The following is a 19433-nucleotide window of genomic DNA, read 5'->3' on the forward strand; positions in this document are numbered from 1 at the left end:
TACCTTCTTTTCAGGCTGAGCAACTCTGACTCTCAGCTTGTCTTCATAGGAGAGGCACTCCATCCCTCTGATTATCTTTGTGACTCTTCTCTGGACCCACTCCAACAGGTCCACATATTTCTTGTGCTGAGGACCCCAGACCTGGATGCAGTGCTCCAGGTGGGGCCTCACAAGGGCAAAGTAGAGGGGCAGAGTTACCTCCCTCGACCTGCTGTCCACGCTGCTTTTGATGCAGCCAGGGTGTGGTTGGCCTTCTGGACTACAGAGCGCACATTGTTGGCTCATGTCCAGCTTTTCATCAATGAGAACCCACCAATCCTTCTCCTCAGGGCTGCTCTCAATGACTTCTTCTCCCAGTCTGTGCTCATGTCTGGTATTTCCCTGACCCAAGTGCTGCACCTGGCACTTGGGATTGTTGAACTTCATGAAATTCTTGTGGGCCCGCTTTCCAAGTTTGTGCAGTCCCTCTGGATGGCATCCCTGCCTTCTGTTGTGTCAGCTGCACTGCTCAGCTTTGTGTCACCTGCACACTTGCTGAGGGTGCAATCAGTCCCACTGTCTGTGCCATTGATGAAGACACTGAAGAGCACCAGTCCCAAGACAGAGCCCTGAGGGCCACCACTTGTCACCAGCTTCCACCTGAATAAAGAGCCATTGACCACAACTCTCTGGCTGCATCCTTCCAGTCAGTATCTTATCCACTGAGTAGCAGATAAGAAACCAAATCCATATCTCTCTAAATTAGAGGTATGGATGTCACGTGGAACCATATCAAGGCCTTACAGAAGTCTGAGTAGGTTCTTTCCTTGCCAGTTTTTGCTATAATTCCATCACAGAAGGCAATCAGATTGGTCAGGCATGATTTTCTCATAGTAAAGCTATGCTGGCTGTCAGGATCACTTTCTTGTCTTTTATATGCCTTAGCATATCTTCAAGGAGGATCTGCTCCATGATCTTCCCTGGCACATAGGTGAGGCTGAGTGGTCTGTAGTTCCCTGGATTTTTTTGTCTCCTCTTTTTAAAAATGGAAGATGTTTCTCTTTTTCCAGTCACTAGGGACTTTGCCTGACCACCATGACTTGTCAAATACAGTGTAGTGTGGCTTGGCAACAACAGCCAGTTCCCTCATACATGTCAGCAGATTCTCTAGGCTTGTAGCTGTTCAGCTTTATCATGTGATCCTGAATCTGCTCTTCACTTATAGTGGGAGGAACTTCATTCCCCCAACACCCACTCAGAGGATCAAGGGCTTGAGAGAAGTGGGAAGCCTGACTGCCAGTGAAGACTGTGGGAAAGAACTCACTGACTACCTCAGCCTTCTTCAGATCAGTGGACACCAGTTCACCTTTCTTGCTTATCAGTGGGGGTACATTCTCCTTTGTCTTTCTTTTCTGACCTATACACTTATAGAATCCCTTCTTGCTATTCTTCATGTCCATTGCCAAATCCTGTTCCAGTAATGCCTTGGCTTTCTTAACTCCATCCCTGCACATTTCAGCTGTATCCCTATACTCTCCCCATGTCCCTGCTTCCACTGGCTGTACATTTCCTTCTTATTTCTCAGTCTGAGAAGTAAATTCTTGCTCAGTCATGTGTGTTTCCAGCTGGCCCTGCCTGATCGAGTTCCTGTGCATCAGGATGGAGAGATCTTGTGCTCTAGGAAAAGTGGCTTTAAAGAGTTGCCAGCTCTAGTCAGCTCCTCTGTTCTTAGAGAGTTTCCCAGGGGATCTCATCCACTAGCTCTTTAAACATTTTCCAAAGTTCAGAGTCCTGACTTAGCTCTTTGCCAGGCTCACATTCCTTGAGATCCTGAACTCAACCAGGGTGTGGTCGCTACAGCCCAGTCTGTTTCCAACCTTAACCCCTTTAATGAGCTTTGGTGAGCACCAGGTCCAGTAACATCTCACCTCTGGTTAGCTTGTCTAATGCCTGGACCAGCAGGTTGTCCTCTACACACTCCAGGAGTCTTCTGGATTGTTCACAGCCAGCTTTCCCAGCAGATGACTGGGTGGTTGAAATCCCCCATCAGGATAAGAGCTTGCGAGCATGATGCTCCCTATATCTAAAGCAAGCAGGCTTTGTCAACAGGCTGCCCCTGATCAGGCAGCCTATGGTAGCCTCCCATTTTCAGGGAAGAGCTGCAAAGATTTGAACTGGGACATTTGGGATTACAGGGTAAGAATGGAGTAAGAGGAATGAATTGGGAAGATGGAAACGCTTAATCCAACTCTGTGACTGAAGGCAAAATCTCAATTAATGTGTGTAATTTGATGAATAACAAAGAAATTTTTAGTCTGGCAGGAGATTCTTTACCTGTTCCCCCTTGCCCCCCCTTCAAAAATGAAGGTTTTGGGCATCAGGCTCTGCCATGGCAAGTGCTTCTGCATCCATATAGCTCAGCTACACTGCAGTGCAGCATTCAGTACAAAAGTATGATCAGCAGTCAAATGTCACTCTCATGCACAGGGACATAAGAGAATGCCTAAATAAAATAGAAAATATAAAATTCCTGAGTATGCACATTTCCCTTCTTCCCTCTTCAAGGAAGAGACTACTAACCACAAATACCTCTTTGAAGAGAGTTTGTATTAGATAAATAGCTCCACAAAATTTGCAATTCAAATCAGAAGTACTTGTGTCAGTGTTTGACAAAGCATGACCAGTGGGGCGCCCTGTAATTCTGTCACTGAGCAGATGGGGAGATAAAGGATTATTGCTTGCTGTATTTCATATAGACAGCACACTGTACATCACAAATGAGCCCTCACAGCTGAAGTTTGACAACTGCTAATGGAAAAATACTGGTGAAGTAAAATGTAGTGCATTGAAATGGTAGGCTTACATGATGAGATTTTTTTTTTTAATGGAACTGTTTTCAAACTTCTGGACTTCGTGGGATTAAAGTCGATACATTTATGGTCCTGCAAAAGAATGGAATTGTAATGCAACTTACCTTTTTTCTGTTCAAGTATAAGCCTCTTTTTACGGATAAACAAAGAGAGTGGTGACTGGCTTGGAATGATCTCCTTGTCTGCTACAAATTTTGATGGCATACTTAATTTCTACTTAATTTCTATTGTGACCTTCGGTTTTACACTGAAGAACAGTGCTAGTCTGTGGGTTGAATTCCAAAAGCCTGAAGCAATCCTGGACATCTTGTTGATCTAGTTATTTCAAAGTTTCTTGTTTGGTAGAAGCACATTTGTCATATAGCAGAGAAGGTCAATGTGTTAACTCCCAAGGCAAAACAAAATTACATGAACTTGTAAAATGGCTCTATTTGGTATGGGGGATATTATTTCCCAGACGCCTCTCCTGAGTGCCTGTGTTGCTTGTACACTTGAATTACTAGGGGAAATAAATAACCAAATGTTTAATTTGAATGTCTGTAACCAAAGAGCTGATGACTTTGAGCAGTATGCTTGTCTTCTTAAACTCAAAAACTAATACACAGGCATATTCCACCTGTTAAAGGATAATAATATTTTCAGTCTAGCTCTGTTTTTCTCCTTCACTAATAGTTATGTGACTATTACATAGTTTAGGCTCATTTCTCATCCACACATGTTGTTCATTTATATGAAGTAGAAAAAAGGGAAGCTGGAAGGTTATTATCATCATACTGAAAAGATGGGGTCCATCTCAGCTATGTCAATACATCTTCCTCACATTTTGCATCCTGAACAGGAAGCACAAAATCATCCCAATAGAATTGGGTGTATTTGAGGGACAAGAAGGGCTAGTTCAATTTTTAGCAAGAAACTTTTGTCTCAGTACTCAGTTCACCTGTGAAAGTGATGTCAGCATGAGCTGAGGCATCCTTCCCTTGACAGAGCCCATTCCTGCGGCGCGAAGGAATTTTTTTCCCATCTATGAAATAAACAGAATCAAGTATGTTATATTTAGTGAAATCTCATTTTACTTACTAAAGGATCTTGCTTGTAAAACAGACTTGGAATGTCTAAGTGTTCTAATGGTAACAGCCCTTTTAAAACTTCCAAACACCAAAGAAATTATCCATGTCATGTAGTAACATTGTAAAAATACTCACACAAACACCCACAGACTGCTTTCACTTTGGGGAATAAGTGGCAACAAAAAAAAAAATCATGTTTTGATGTGACATGGGAGAAGATGATGTGCCTCAGCTTCCAGAAATTGTAATAGAATTTCTAACATCTTATTTTTTTTCTAATTTTTTTTTCTTTTTTCTTTCTTTTTTTAAGGATTCTATCACAGAGGCCACAATTTCCATTCATCCCCCTGCCCCTAGCCTGAAACCAAATAACCTGTAGATGTAAATTCCAGTTTTACCTTAATCCTAATCTAGGCTGGAACAGTAGTGCAACAGGATCAAAACACAGGTCACTTGAGTTCCCCATCCTGCTGCTCAGAGTGAAGGCTATAAGTATAGAAGTTTAGAATGCTGCTTCCCAAAATATTCTCCCAGCTTCCAACCATGCTGGTTCAGGAACTTCTTGAACAGAAAGTAGTTTTTTTATATTTAGCAGCCCTCTTTTTAGTTCTTGAACTTCTCTATTCTTCCCTCCATGCCATGAAAATTCATAGGCAAGGACTTTCACAAGTTAGTTATTTGCTTTAAGAACAACCACATTCTTCTGTTTCTTCAGAGTTTTCCTCAGACTAACTGTTTGAAATTTGCTTCCCTCTTAGGTCCTACTTATCTCCTTTATTTAAAAAGACTGTGAAGAGTCATTCCTTCTCTCAGTCATTTACAATTCTGAAGAGCTCCAGCAAAGTGTCTTTTTCACTAAATGAAAAGTTTCACTCCAAGTGAAAAGTTTTCACAGCCAGGCTGTCCCATACCTGTCATTCTTGATAACTTACTTTCATGTCATCTCACTTACCTTGACAAGCTGCAGAGACCTTTCCCGTAGTGCAAAAGGAGTCTAAATTACACATTTATGTGAATATGCACCTATTCATGACAGATGCTGGCTGCATAAACACACACAAACAAATGCACTGTGCTTCTCTTAGGTTACCACTTCAGGCTATTGTTGTTAGTGAACAATGATAAACTTTGTTCCATGGCTAGAAGATCTTTCTAAACTTTGATTAGAGTGTTTCTTTTGACTTAGTTTAAAAGATGTTTACTTCCTATACCTGATAATATATTACCTTTAAATCTTTTTTAAAATAATTTTTCCCAATCATAGAGTGAATGGTGAGCTCTCAGCTTTTCACAGGAAAAAAATGGGCAGCGTCTCGGAGTTGCAGCCCATCTGTCTGCAAAAATGAGATTGAATCCAGTTGCAGGTGTGCTTGCAGATGAATTGAAAATAACAATCCCTCCTCCTGATTCTTCTGGAGAGCATTTGTTGAACATCTCAGTGCTGAAAACCTGTCCTTCTGATAACCCTCCTTAGGCCTGCAGTTCTGGGTTGTAAATGAGGATCCTAAATGTATTTATATGGCTGTTGGAGGGACCAGTATTTGTTTCTCTATGTAAAGCTTTTCCCTCCTTTCCTTTGCGTATGTCTGTGTGTATGGCTACAGCATTACATGTCAGGAAGTACAGCAGGCAACACACTGGGTTATGTTTTAAACAGCAAGCAAGCTGCAGTCTTGAAGGGATTCCAATCATGCTGTCATGTCAGCCTTGCTCCAGTGACCTTTGATTCCAGAGCTAGTACTAAGGGTACAAAAAAATTACTGTGAACTAGTTTCCTCATAGCAAATGATGTATTGTGCTTGTCAGCTGAGTTTCACTGTGGAAATGTGGCTTTACTGCATTGGTGACAGTGGAGTTAGCACCAGTCTCTTTTTGAAGTGTTAGCTCATCCAAGAAGCTTGAAGGCCCTGGGGTCTCAGCTTTTCTTCTGTCATTGAGCTCCTTTGAGTCTCAGGGCTTGTGGGCATGGGAAATAGCAGTGATGTTATAGCACCATGGATGGCAGGTTTTTAGGAGACAGTGATTTCACATTGTATTATAGAAAGTAGGTATTAAAAAGCCTGTTATTTTCTCTCTTGGCCTGGGGTAGGAAGAGACAGCACTAGTAGTGTACAATAAACACTCTGACTCTGGATGCTGCTGACTTTTTGTAGATAGCCACCGTTGTGTTGAGATGCTCAGGAATTACTCTGCTCTCTCCTGGAAGTCTTGGGAGGCCAGTGGGCTCCCAAGTGGTTCAGCAGCACTGATAACATGACCAAGAGACTGGAAAAGAGTGTGTTATAGGCCCCACCTTGAATACCTCTTAGATTCATTTAAATGCATCACCTACTATTATGAGCACACATCTAGGGCAGATACAGGAGTGGCCACCAAAAATACTGTCCTGACATTTGACAAAGTATTGTCTCCTCTTACCTACTGCAAATACTGCAGTGCTTGGGCTCACAGCAAGGAGAGGTCAGTGTAGCTAATGTACTGTGTGTGGATTCTCCCTGAGTCTAGAGGACAGGTGACAGAAAGACCAAACAGGACCAAGCTCAGAGCTGTGGAATTTTCCATTCAGAGTCAGCTATTGCCAAAGTCTCATGTTATCTTCCAGTTAGTCCATTTTTAAGTCTGCTTTACACTTTTTCTGGTTGCATTTGGCAGTAATGACATATTAAGTTGTATTTATATTCAGCATGGTCCCTAGGGGATGGACTGTGAAAAAAAATTGAATAGGAGAATTTGATAGTCATCTTTCCTCTAGGTAATAGACCTCCTTGTGATGCTTCCATGACAGGATTAAGCTACTTACAAACCACTGAACTATTGCACACTTGTGAAACAATTTGTTTGATAATGATTCAGGTGTGAATCTGTGAGTACAACGGTCCAATGAAAAGACTGTGCATGCATAGAATATCTATTTACCACATGAAGAAAAAAATGCAGCTTTTTCACATGATATTGGCATCTCAGATTGTGAAGTACTCTTTTTATACACCAAGTGAATATGGTGGTCCTTTCTTCATGACTACGAGGCATACCCCTGCCCCTACCTTAAAATGCTTAAAGAAGAGCAGGATGTAATCCCTGTTGATTGTGCTGGATTTGATCGTAGAGTATTTAGAACCATAGTAGACTTACATCAATAGACAGCAGTTCCCAAAAGGGAAAAAAAAAATGTTTACTTGAGCTATAGTTGGTGTCTGAGCAGTGCTAACCATAATTTGCAATAGTTCCACTAGAGCACAAGACAAGGCCATGTTCATGCAAGTAATGAATGCAGGGTGAATGAGGCTGTGTTGCTTACATAGTAAACTTTTCACATGTAAATCAAGATGAATTCAAGGAGTCAGAGCAACAGTCTTACACAACAGCTTCCTTGTCTTTTTCACTAGATAGGCATTTGTAAAAATATTTTTTTGCTTTAGGGCTGCATTTTTGTCTCTTTCCTTTATGTAATATTTCTGTGAGTTGAGGTTAATATAGTTGCAAGCCATTAAAAATCTGTTTTCCTCATCTTTCATCCCTAAATGAGGATGTAAAGTCTCAAATGAGGCAGCATTTTAAATTCTTTTATAGAAAAGTTTTCAAAAAACATTTTCTTCTGGTTCAAGAGTGTTTCATGCCCTTCAATTTTCTTTTGACTCTCCTGAAACAAAAAGTAAAAAGTACAGAAATTACATCAGTTATTTTTCTTGCTCAATTATCTCATGATCCCTTGAGCTTTTCTGAGTAATTCTATACACTGAAGTAGCTCCATACCATGCTGAAAAGTGCATGGATCAATAGAAGGCATGGCCTATATATTAAAAAGGGCGAGAGAAAGAGCTACTGATGGAAGACTGAAAATAGAACAAGCACATCTTGTTCAATCAAAGCTACAAGGTGACTTGCAAAAGGTCTTTGCTCCCTGAGTGTTCAACAGCACAGTGGGGCTTTCGTCTCCTGAAGTAAATTACCATAAAATTCTGCAAGAAAATTTACTTTCCTTTCTTTAAGAACATTTGTACTGAGATCTGCATATTCAAATGGGATTGTGCATCTCTCACACATCTCTCAGTTATGGAAACTGAACAAGACACCAGGATATGAAAGAGACTCTTAGAGTAAAGCTGAAGTACAAACTTCAGTAATATCAGATAGCTACAGTGATCTCAGATTTGTCAAAAAGTGATAAAGCCTATGTTAGGAACTGTGTCACAAATCTGGTTTTGTCCATATAATAAGAAAGAGCAGCTTTTGTTTTGAGATTGTTACCCACAGAGGTCTTGCAGGACCCAGAATCACAAATGTTGGGGTGAAAGGGAAGGCTTACCTCCAGGGTAGGAACAAGTGCAACAGAAATGATACATTCATTGATTTGAGAATAGAGGATGCTTCTTGGTTTTTTTTCAGGTATTTGAGGGAAATGGACTTTCTTAGTCCTGAGAGATGGTTTTTCTGGATGTCAGATGAGATTTACTGCTCACAGTCTATGAGGCAGTTTTTTTGTTGAGGTGCTCAAAGGTCTGAGTTGCAAACTGTGTAATGAGATTCTTGAAAAGCATTTCCAGACAGTGGAAAAAGTGTGAAGTCACTTTGGAAGAAGGGAAGGTAATGATGTAGAGTTGAGAATTGTGTTAATCAACACTAAAGGCTAAACCAGTGTGGTGTGTCTGAAAAGAGACAATAGCCAATGGGCAAATACGGGAGTTGTGTTTACTGAGTAAGGGGGCTTATGGATTCAGATTCTGACACTCAGATTCCATTCTGACACTCAGATTCCATTCTGACACACAGATTCTACGTGCTTGTGCAGGCAACTTCACAAACTGGAATCTGGATACAGGCTTCAAAGGACTTGCAGGTCAAACATTTCATACTGAATCTGCTTCTTGCCAGGATAAGGATTATAAGGTCTCTAGGTGAGAGACAATCATCCCAGAATAACCAAACTATGATGGTTTTGAAAATAATCTCACACATCTTACCTAATTATCAGACTTGAAGAATGAGCAACAGTTCAGCAAACCTTTCCGATAAGTTAGACGTTAAAAGAATTGTCTCTAGTTTTATTTTTTTCTCTATTTTTAAAATATATTTTCAGCTTTCCGTTTGCATTTCCAGTCTCCTAGAATACAAAACAATGTAATACAATAATGACTACTTTGCCATTGTGATTTTTCTTATTACTTTTTTACAAATAAATGCATGTGTCTTGAACTGAAAGTGACTTCAGTCATTTGCTTCTCATAGCAGAATTTTGACACCTCAGATCTCTTGAAAGCTTTGGGCTTACAAGGGACCAACTGCTCTAGCACTGCTTCTTCTTCAACTATTGGATACTTTTTCCATTTTTGCAGCTTTCTGAAAATAATTCACTTAGTGGGCTACTAATTTTCAATGGAATAATTGAAAAAGCCAGGCAACCATTTTGCTGAGTTCCATACTAGCAACCAGACCCGAGGCCATTGGACAGGCAACAGCACTGAGAAAGCACTGGGCAGAATGTGCTAGTTCTTCCATGATCTGATTCTTTCTACAGTTGCTATTAGCTCTAAATTACAGAGACAGAAAAGCACGTCTATCCATTGCAGTTCTGTTTCAGCAGATTTGGATACTCGGTGCTGCATTCTCAAGCTTGCCTGCTGGTAGCAAGCACGTTGTCAACTCGTTTCAGGGAAGCCTTGTCCTAAAATTTCACTGTTGCTCCAGTGGAAAGGCTGTGAAGTCTACGCGGATGTGTGTGAATGTGGTGGGAGAGAAGGGAGACTGTGCTGTTTAACTTGTGTGTGAATCAAAGCCTGGGGGACACAGGAGACAAGAATTGTCTGGGAGCAGCTGCAGGGCTTCTTTGCCAGTAGAGCACAGCCTCATAGTAGCACTCTTGAGAGCCACAGTCGTGGGCAAGCCCAGGAATGAATGGCAGGGCATGGTCAGCCAAGTCATGGCTTCGGGAGGGATGCAGGCAGGACTGCCTCGTCAAGTGCCTTCAGAGGAGGGAATGGCCTGAGACTCTGCAACACGTGACACAGAGACTCCTGGGTGAGAATTCACCCAGTGCACGTGCAGGGCTTTGAGGCACCTCTCATGTAAGCCAAAACCACACTCCTCTGCCACTGCTTCACCCTTGCAGCCTTGGAGTCTTCATTTGCACCTCCATTCCAAAGGCATTGCAAATTACACTGCACCTCTACAGTGCAGACAGTACCTGTACAGGCATTGACAAAGAATCCTCAAATGATGTCATATGATGTCAAACCTGTTAATAAGCCTGTGGAGGTTATGACATGGATGATTTCAGAATCAGTCATCTCAGAAGTGGTTGTATTTTTTTTTTTTTTTTAAATTAAGGGAAGGTAATGGCTTTTGATATCTTCTGTTACACACGTCCTGGAGGCAGACTTTGCCTTTTACTGTCTGAATTTTTTCTTCCAGATAGATTTGTCTGTTCCACCAGTGCTGCATCCTAGATGGAACTCCCACATGGAATTGAAATAATCCAAGCTGCAGAGAGAAGAGAGAGAGCTAGTCTGGCTAGCAGATACAATGTTTGTGTGTATGTGAGAGTGTATATGTTATGTTTCTGTCTGTGGGTGTATGAAGAAACTGCTGAGAGCAAACCAAATTTAAAGAGTTTTTCCTGGGTGTGGTGTATCTGTAATCACTGGTATTTCTTGACTATGGAAGTTCCATAGCTTCTCATGAAAACTCTGTCTCCTCTACTCCCAACCTGCCTACTGACCCTCAGGCTCGAGAAAACATGACAAGCCACTGACAGAAAATATGTTAACATTTCTACATTTCTTCACATACAACTTGATTGTCTTCAGTAAGATGAGGTTTACAAGCACCTAATTTGAGTAAAAGTACATTCCAATGAGCATTTTTCTCTGTCTGGTATAGGACCATCCCACTGAAATCACTTTAGCTACCAAGAAGCACCCCAACACAAGTGTTATTACTATGCTGCTGTTACCAAGCATCCACATTTCTTGAAGTACACTAAGAAAATAAGTGGAAGTGAACTAATTATTTCTAAGGAGTTCCTACCTTTTTCTGATAGGCAAATAATTTTACCAGTTAAGCTTTATCGCAGCTGTTTAAACTTCTCTTGATGCTATGAAGAGTTCACATCACCAGAAGAACTGAACTGCATAGGAAAGAGTCATGAAGATTGTTGAAGATTTGACTTTACTGTATGAGGATGTTGTTTTTTGAGTGATGGTCTGGCTTATGACCAGGCCCAGTGCCCTTATGCAGTGTCATTTCTTCCTGCCAATGAACTAGACTCCTTCAAGGAGACGTGCCTTCCAGGAAATCTGCTAGGTCCAGGGGAACAGTTTGCAATCTCCCACCCAGCCACTGAGGAAGCAACTGAGGCAGCCATAACATCTTGCTAAAATGTCTAGGCTTCTGTTTTTTGTTTGGTATTAGTTTTTGTTTTTTTAATTAAAAAAAAAGTTTTCTTACTTTTAGTACTATTTAACAAATTAATCTGGCTTTGGTGCTAGCATAATGTTTTGAAGATATCTGATAAGAAATCACAGAGTAGTTTGTTGGAAGAGGCCTTTGAAAGGTCACCTAGTCCACTCCCAGCCCAGATATGAGAAATTTGAGGCAGAAGTTCATATAGGGAGCAGCATTTAATGCCCCTCCAAGGCAGCAGATACAGGTGACTTGCTTCCCACCAGAGGTAGAAGTCATGTTCTCCTGACTTCTTTGCTCTCACAGCTGTCTTTAGATAGGTTTGAGCCTGCTGCCAATTGAGAAACAATCATAAACACGTCACCAAAGTTACTGTTGTAGTGTCTTGTTCCAGTCTCTGTTAGCTTTTCTTTAAAACAACAGGGAGATTCCAGCCAGCAGGATTGTCTGACAGGCTGATGTTTCTGGGCTTTCTGGGTAGACTTGTCATCCTTGTCAGCCAGAAACCATGGGGAAGACTGTCATGTTCCAAGGCAAAAGAGAAGGTCTGGAATATGTCACCAGGATTAATTTAGGAAATCTGTTAGAGCAGCAGAAATTCGAACAGTTAGCAATTTATTATTCAGCTGTTCTCTCTGTGCTGAAGTGAATAATTTCTGTGAAGCAGGGAAGTGGGACTGGAACAATCATAAATTCCAGGCAAATAAACACTGTGGCAAGCAGATATGCTTTCATGTTCTTTTCTTCTGTTGGAACTGCTGCATGTGACTAGTGCCAGGGTGCTGCAGTGCAGTTGGGCTCACGTCAACAAGGACCTAGGTTTTCTTCTCCATCAGTAGATACCTGATATAATCAGGCCAGCAAGTCCAGAGGAAAATTCTCCTCTTAAATTAGGTTCTTCAACTTGGCCTGAAGAATCCTATCCCAAGCTCTGTGAGTAGCTGGAGTAGATCTCCATGGATTAGGAAGGGAACTTCTGTAGAGGTTATATAGAGCTGCATCCTTGCTGGGTCATAGGGGTCAGGAGGACAAGACGAGCATTTGCCAGTCATTCTTTATCAGAACAGGAACTGCATTCACGTTACACACAAGTTGTTCCTGCTTGTGGGGTTGCATGGAGTGTTCCCCTGAAAATGGGACTGCACTCTTCCAGTGTAGATCTGGCTCAAAAGTGCCTGCTTTATAATGCAGAAAGCGAAGATCAACAGAATTACTGAGAAGGAGGAATGGGAGTACGCCCCAAAGGTGTATACAGCAGCTCTGGAGCAGAGGCAGCAGCGGAACCTTCTGTTTTCTGAATCACTGTTAATCCTGTTAATCTTGACCTGTCTCTTAATCCATTACTGAGTCATAAAAAGCATCATCTTGTTTTTTAGGGAAAAGATTTGTATAACAGTTCAAAGAGCAGTTCACACTGAATGATTAGCTGTTTTTGTGTAGTCCATCTGATACATACTAATGCAATATGTCCGAAGGCAAGCCAGGGTGTTTTCATAACAAAGACTGCACACACTTTGGCCACCAAGTAGAAGACTTGATGGCCTTCCAGGTATCTTGGAGTAATAATGACTTCTCCAAAAGAGTAGTCAGGTTTGCACTCTTCATCTGGCAGCTCAATCTGATACACCAGAATCACTCCCCATCACGTCTGCATCATTTTGATTTCTCTTCCTGTACAAGCTGCCTGTAACCAGTGGGGGCACAACTGTTGGAATATTCCCTTAGTGGTGGGTGCTGAAGACTGGTGATTGCTTTTGCTTTTTGCTTTTCCCTCCTGCTGCCTTGTAGCAGGATTTAACTGGCAGGAGTTAGGTGAAAGGAATCTCGGGAACCTGCCTGCTGTGTGTGTTGGTCTCAGGGGCAAAGATACCTCCTCCAGGCCCCTCCTTACACAGCTACAGGATCTTGAGGACTCATGACCTGATACTCTTCTGCAGTGGACACAGGCATCAGAGTGGGATGGAGAAGGGAGAATGCTCCTTCAAGGTACCTGTTTATGCCTGTTTATACTTTATGCCTGCATAAAGTATGTGTGAGGGAAAACCTAACTTCTGCCTTTGGAGGGATCTGGGCCAGCAGGGTGATGAGCTGGGTTTGTCTGACGGTGTGACCCCAGCTCAAGGCACGTTTTTGGGGCAGGCTGATCCAGACACACTGGCCCTGCTTCCATGACCTTTGCATCATCAGATATTTGTGGTTGCAGGTGTGCTACTTAATTACATATGCACACTGAAGTAAAGCTTTGTGTAACAAGGCTGTAATATAAATTATGTTTGAAATACTGCAGAAAAATTCTGTTATTTAGCCAGTTTTCTGGTTTCATCTTCAGTAAGACCTGCTCAGGTGAACTCACTACACTTCTGGACAATCTATTTTCAGTCAATGGGATTATTGCTTTTATGAGTGACTGAAGTAATAGCTTATCTTAAGGGCCTGTGTGTCTTCACACAGTGACAGAAGGGCTTCACTGATTTTTGAGTGTTGTAGAATGATGGGGAAACTGACCTCATACAGAACGTGAGTTGTGTTTATGTGTGGAACTGAAACTAGGTTTCTTTCTGCCGCAAAGCCTTACCCACTTCAGGTCAGACAGAGCCTTATAACCTTCCCCCAGCCTCTGTCTTTGCACATTTGTATTATACATTTGTCTCAATCATCTCATCATGTACCACCATCTTGTAGTTCTCAACATGAAAAGATGTCATCTTATGATATTAATAGCTATTTGGCATAAAGTACACCTAGGTATCAGAATATAATTGTTCATACTCCTTCTAGGCTTCATGAAAGGTCACAGAGCAGAAAGAGAATGAATGAAGGTCCATCAGGGAATGTTAATGATTTCAGCTAGGAAGTGTGCTTTTTTTTTTTTTTTTTTTTTTAACAGCAGAGAAGGCTTGCAAGCTAATGAATGAATTGAACATTTCACAGCTCAGACATATTAACTGTACTAAATCAAATGTGCGTGGCGTAGTAAGAGATAAGAACACTGACTGTGATGCATATAAATGAGATAGAACTGACAGGCCATCAAGAGTGTTTGACATCTTTCAGAAATTGATTATAAAATGTGGTACCTGCTTCAACCTGGAAAAAAACACACCCATAGGGTCATTCTCAATATTAGCCCAGTGGTGGTTTCTAGTTTGTCATGAAATGGAAGTTGACATCTCCTCAGTGCATGGCTGGTTTGGGTAAACCTCTCACTGCTTCCTCTGAAACCTGTAATTGAGAGTGGGAACTTCTGCAACATCCTCTGAGATCTGTGCATACCCATACACAGACATTTTGAAAGACAGGTATGGGGTGCTGTTTTTTTGCAATGAGATTTGTGCAAAGGAAATTCTTTTGATTTCACTTGATTACCTTACCTGAAGCAACAGTGTGTGCAAATTTTCATCATCCCTTGCTTAATTAAGAATGCCTGAGTTGTTCATATCTTTTTCTCTGTAAGTCATCCTTAGAAATTCTAATACTGTAACTTTTGCAACTTTGCCTGCCCTATTTAGGAGATGTATTTTTTTTTAACAAGTAACAAAATCATCACTGCTCCTGCAAGATAATTCTGTGAGTTTATGTTATCTGTATGAAAGCTGGATTGATGTCAGTCAGCTATTGAAGGGTTAGGTCGTAGTTGGTGGTGCTCCTGCAACAGAGGTCAGGCAGTTTACGAATTTACTTTTTTTCAGTTTAGAGGCAGGATCTGTTTAAGTATGTGCTCTTCACCCTTTTCCTTGCAAAATTCACTTCAGTCTCTTTCAGTTACCATTTAAACCACTTACTTGAGAGGTCTCACAGGGTCACACGATATATGAGGTTGGCAGTCATCTACAGGGGTTATCTAGTCCAATCTCATTCTCAAGCAGAGTTACTCAGGTAACTCAGTTACTCAGGTTGCTCAGGGCTGTGACCTATGAAGTTTTAAATATTTCTACAGATGGAGACTCCACAGACACTTTCTTCAACTCAATTTGCTTTTTCTTATTTTTTAGTTGTATTCCTTGTGTTTCAGTTTGCACTTATGATCCTTTCTGTCACTGGGCACCAGTGAGAAGAGTCTGACTCTCTCTTTATTCATTCCCTTTCGTTGGGTGTTTGTGCATACTGCTGAGACCCCCACTGAACCATCTCTTCTCCAGCTTAAGCAGTCCCAGCTCTCTCAGCCTCTCCTAATACCCAAGATCCTTGAGTCTCCTCTTCAGGGCTGTCTCACTTCTTTGATGTCTCACTCCAATAGTCCATCTCTCTCGTATCTTGAAGTCCAGAACTGGGCACATCACTCCAAATTTGGTCTTACCAAGGCTGAGTAGATGGGAAGAATCCTTCAACCTTCTGACAACAGTGCTCCCACTGCAACCCAGAAGGCTTTTGACCCTCTCTGTTGCAAGGATGCATTGTGGGCTCATGGTCAGCCTGTTGTCCACCAGGACACCAAGGCCTTTACTGTAAAACTGCTTTCCAGACAGGTGATCTGCTTTTCAGCTATTTCACTGGGAAACATCTCCCATATGTACCTGAAAAACTGTATTATTGTTTTTCAGATGGCTGGTGACAACTTAAACCAGCAAAACTCACATGAAACTGTATGTTGTAACACCTAGCCAGCAACCACGCAGCTGCTTGCTCACTCCCCCAGCAGCTAGAAAATGTGTGGGTTGAGATAAAGGCAGTTTAATAGGGAAAGCAAAAGCCATACATTCAAGCAAAGCAAAACAAGGAATTAATTCACTGCTTCCCGTGGGCCAGCAGGTGTTCAGCCATCTCCAGGAGAGCAGGGCCCCATCACGTGTAATGATTACTTGGAAAGACAAATACCATCACTCCAAACATCCTCCCCAACCTTCCTCTTTCTTCCCCCCACTTTATATACTGAGCATGATGTCATATGGTCTGGAATATCCCTTTGGTCACCTGGGGTCAGCTGTCCCAGCTGTGTCTCCTCCCAGTTTCCAATTCACTCCCAGCCTCCTTGCCAGTGTGCCTCTATGAAAAGCAGAAAAGGTCTTGGCTCTGTATAGGCACTGCTCAGCAGTAATAAAAATTATTTTATCAACACTGTGTTCAGCACATATCCAAAATACAACCTGTTACTAGTCACTGTGAAGAAAATTAACTCTACCTCAGCCAAACCAGCCCATCATATCTGAGTGCCCTCACAGTATTTGGTTTAACACCTGGTTGTCTAGCTATTTAGCCCATATGGGTCAAGGACAGGACAATTACTTTGAAATAACTGCCATGCCACTTGTCTTCTAAACACGCCACCTCTGGGATGCTTTCCCTTATGGAAGTTTTTTTATCCTTTGCGGACAGGGCTGTTTGTTGTGGCCAGAACGGTGACAGCACATGTGGTCCTGAAGCTTTAGCCATTTCTGGTTTCTTCCTGTAGCCTTGTCTAGAGATGTTAAAAATAATGTTGATTGAAACTCCTCACTGACTAGTGGTTACTGTGGCAGTCTCTATTTTCTCTTTATGTCAAGGTAGATGTCATGACTGGGATGTGAAAGAAGACAAAAAGACCTAGGCTTATCATATGAACAGATTCAGTGTGTGTGTCCTTCCCCTCTGTTTCCCTGAAAGCTTCAAAAGTAGGCTTGAGGACAGAACAACTGCTCTTTCCTTCTGCTTGTGCCTGTAACAGCAGCACCTCAGCTGAATGTAGATCAATTATCTCGAGCATTCAGTGCTGAGCTGCTAAGAACAGAAGCTATTATCCAGACAATGTTTACAACAAAGTCTGAAGTTTAGGATGAAGAACAAATTAGATGGAAAAAAAGCTTTTCTTCACCAGAAGTAACAAAAGGGACCTTAGTTGAAGTATAGTGTAACAGTTTTCTTCTGATAGTACATTTCTTTACAATCAGTTAACAGTGATACCACAGTGCGGCATTTTGCACATTTACAAAGTGACTTTGAAATCAGAGGTGAATTAAGAGAGCCTGTGAGGACCCTGAAACTGCATTCTTCTTGTTCTCAGTGTCCTGTGTGCTGAATAACTGCAAAATCAATGCTAAAGTATTTAAAATCTTCTTCTTGCCTAAGAGATAAAAGAAAGTTATGCAATTTTGTTTCTTACATGATGAGCTAAGCTGACATTATAACTTAATGATAGCCTAGAATTAGTGCTTAGAGGGAAAAAATAGTCTCTTTCTGCTGCTGAATTCTGTTTCCTAAGTAACTAGTGTATTATACTGTCTGAGAAGCTCTAGGTGGAGAGAAGTTAAAAGAGATAAACTTGATAGATTACTGAACCCAAATCAGTTCCACTGATCATCAGTGGAAAAAATCTGTTCAAGGGGGTCCAGAAATTACCAGTGGCACTGGTGATCAATGATGTATACACAGTAAGGCTGCTTAGAGAGATTCCTGCAGTAGGAATAAGTGACCCAACTACACTGCATTTCCTTTGCATTTGCTATGAAATTTTGTCTTTCTTACAGTTTCAGTTAGCCTTCCTTGCATTACAGGAAAGAAATTACCAGATGGTCTGAGTAAATTTGCCCATATGCAAGAGTTCCTGTACTACTCTTACCTTGCAAAGAAGGATGCAAAATTTTAGTAGAGGAAGACTGACAGTAGATAGGGACTGTGAGTATTCCAGGTGGGGTTTGTTTGGGGTCCCTGGGTGTCTTCCTGTTTTTAGTGACAGATTTCCCAACAGTGGAAGTGTCAACAGGCTTGTGGTTCAGCTAGCTGAATGGAGGCAGTCATGTTTGCTGTTATTATTTCTCACCTAACAAAAAACCCCCTGTGTATAACAGCCCAATCTTGTGAGATTTAGTTTCCCCATGCTTCTCTGTGGGAGATGTAAAGGGGACATATCTCTATCACATTTTTGGGGGTTGGAGGGTTGTTTTTGATTCAGGGTTGCTTTCAGTTTAGAGCTGTGGGAAAACACCTGACCTGGAAAAGAAATGTGGAGAGAAAAAGGAATTGCTTACCTCTTAAAAAGTTCTTTGGTGTTTATTAGAGGCAATAGTTAATCTGATAACTGCCATAACTCAGTTGTTTAGAGCCTGGTGCTAATAACATTAAAGTTAAGGGTTCAATCCCTGTATGGGCCATTGACTTAAGAGCTGGACTGAATGATGATCACCTTGTGGGTCCCTTTCAACTGAGAATATTTCTGTGATTCTGTGATTACTGGGGCAATTCAGGAGGAATCATTCTGACAGGTTCCAGATGTTTCTGCCTTTAAGGACCAAGGGTTTGGCATCATTATCCCGAGAACTGATGTGGAAAGCAAAAACAAACACAGTCCTCCAAACAGAGTTGACATACCAAAGAGGTAATTTATAGGGGAGACATAAGGGGTTGTGAAAACCTGTGATAATGCAAACAAACAATTATTTGGAAGGACTTTGATGGTGTCTCCTTCCAGCCTAAGCCTTTGTAAGACGAGAGATGATAAATATGGATACACGTATGTGCCTGTGACTGTGCGTTACAACAAGGCTGTCTGAGATTAATTCAGTTAAGTCTCAGCCAGCAGTGAGCCAATCTGGAGGTGTCCTGACTCAGCAAATAAGGACAGCAACTAACCAGCCACCTCCAGCGTTTTTCCAGGGTGAAGGAAACTATTTTAGTAAATGATGCAGAGTGTTTTCCTGCTCCAGGCAAGGTACAAGGCAGCTTCTAAAGGACATGTGTCTTTACTTCATCCATGTAACCAGGCTTGATCCTGCTGCAACCCTCTGGTGCTCTGATGATGCAGTATCACAATACAGGCTTTCCCCTTTCCCCAGCATCTGCTTTCCTGCCCAGCTGAATGATTGACAGTGATTTGCTAATAGAAGTGTCTCTGAAATACAGGGTGAATGGGTTTATGCAACCCTGTAGGGACAGGAGGGCATGCAGGAAATCACCTCTTTGAATGGCTGTGCAAGGGCTTTGTACAACAGCAAAAAGCTGTCTCAGGAACACACAGGGATTGAAAATTTGGGACCAATGTGTATTCAGGGCTAGAAAAAGGACAAGGCAGAGCCAGGATGTTACTTACATACAAAGCATTAGAGGTGATGGTGTCCAAGGGCAGATAAGAGACAAGCAGAGATGCTGCTTCTTTCTGATCCACAGTAAGAGCCTAGAATTCGTCAACAACTCTGAATGTTTGTTAGTG

At 41.7% G+C, this 19433-nt stretch overlaps 1 protein-coding gene across 1 annotated transcript in view; it reads left to right on the forward strand.

Annotated features, from left to right (window-relative positions):
• CPLX1 (complexin 1) overlaps positions 1-19433 on the forward strand; it is a 105294-nt gene that overhangs the window by 45757 nt on the left and 40104 nt on the right. The gene's annotated exons all lie outside the window — the stretch shown is intronic.

This window comes from Manacus vitellinus, unplaced genomic scaffold, assembly GCF_001715985.3.
Source record: "Manacus vitellinus isolate BGI_N305 unplaced genomic scaffold, ASM171598v3 scaffold_9_pilon, whole genome shotgun sequence".
In the NCBI taxonomy this organism is placed as follows: domain Eukaryota; kingdom Metazoa; phylum Chordata; class Aves; order Passeriformes; family Pipridae; genus Manacus; species Manacus vitellinus.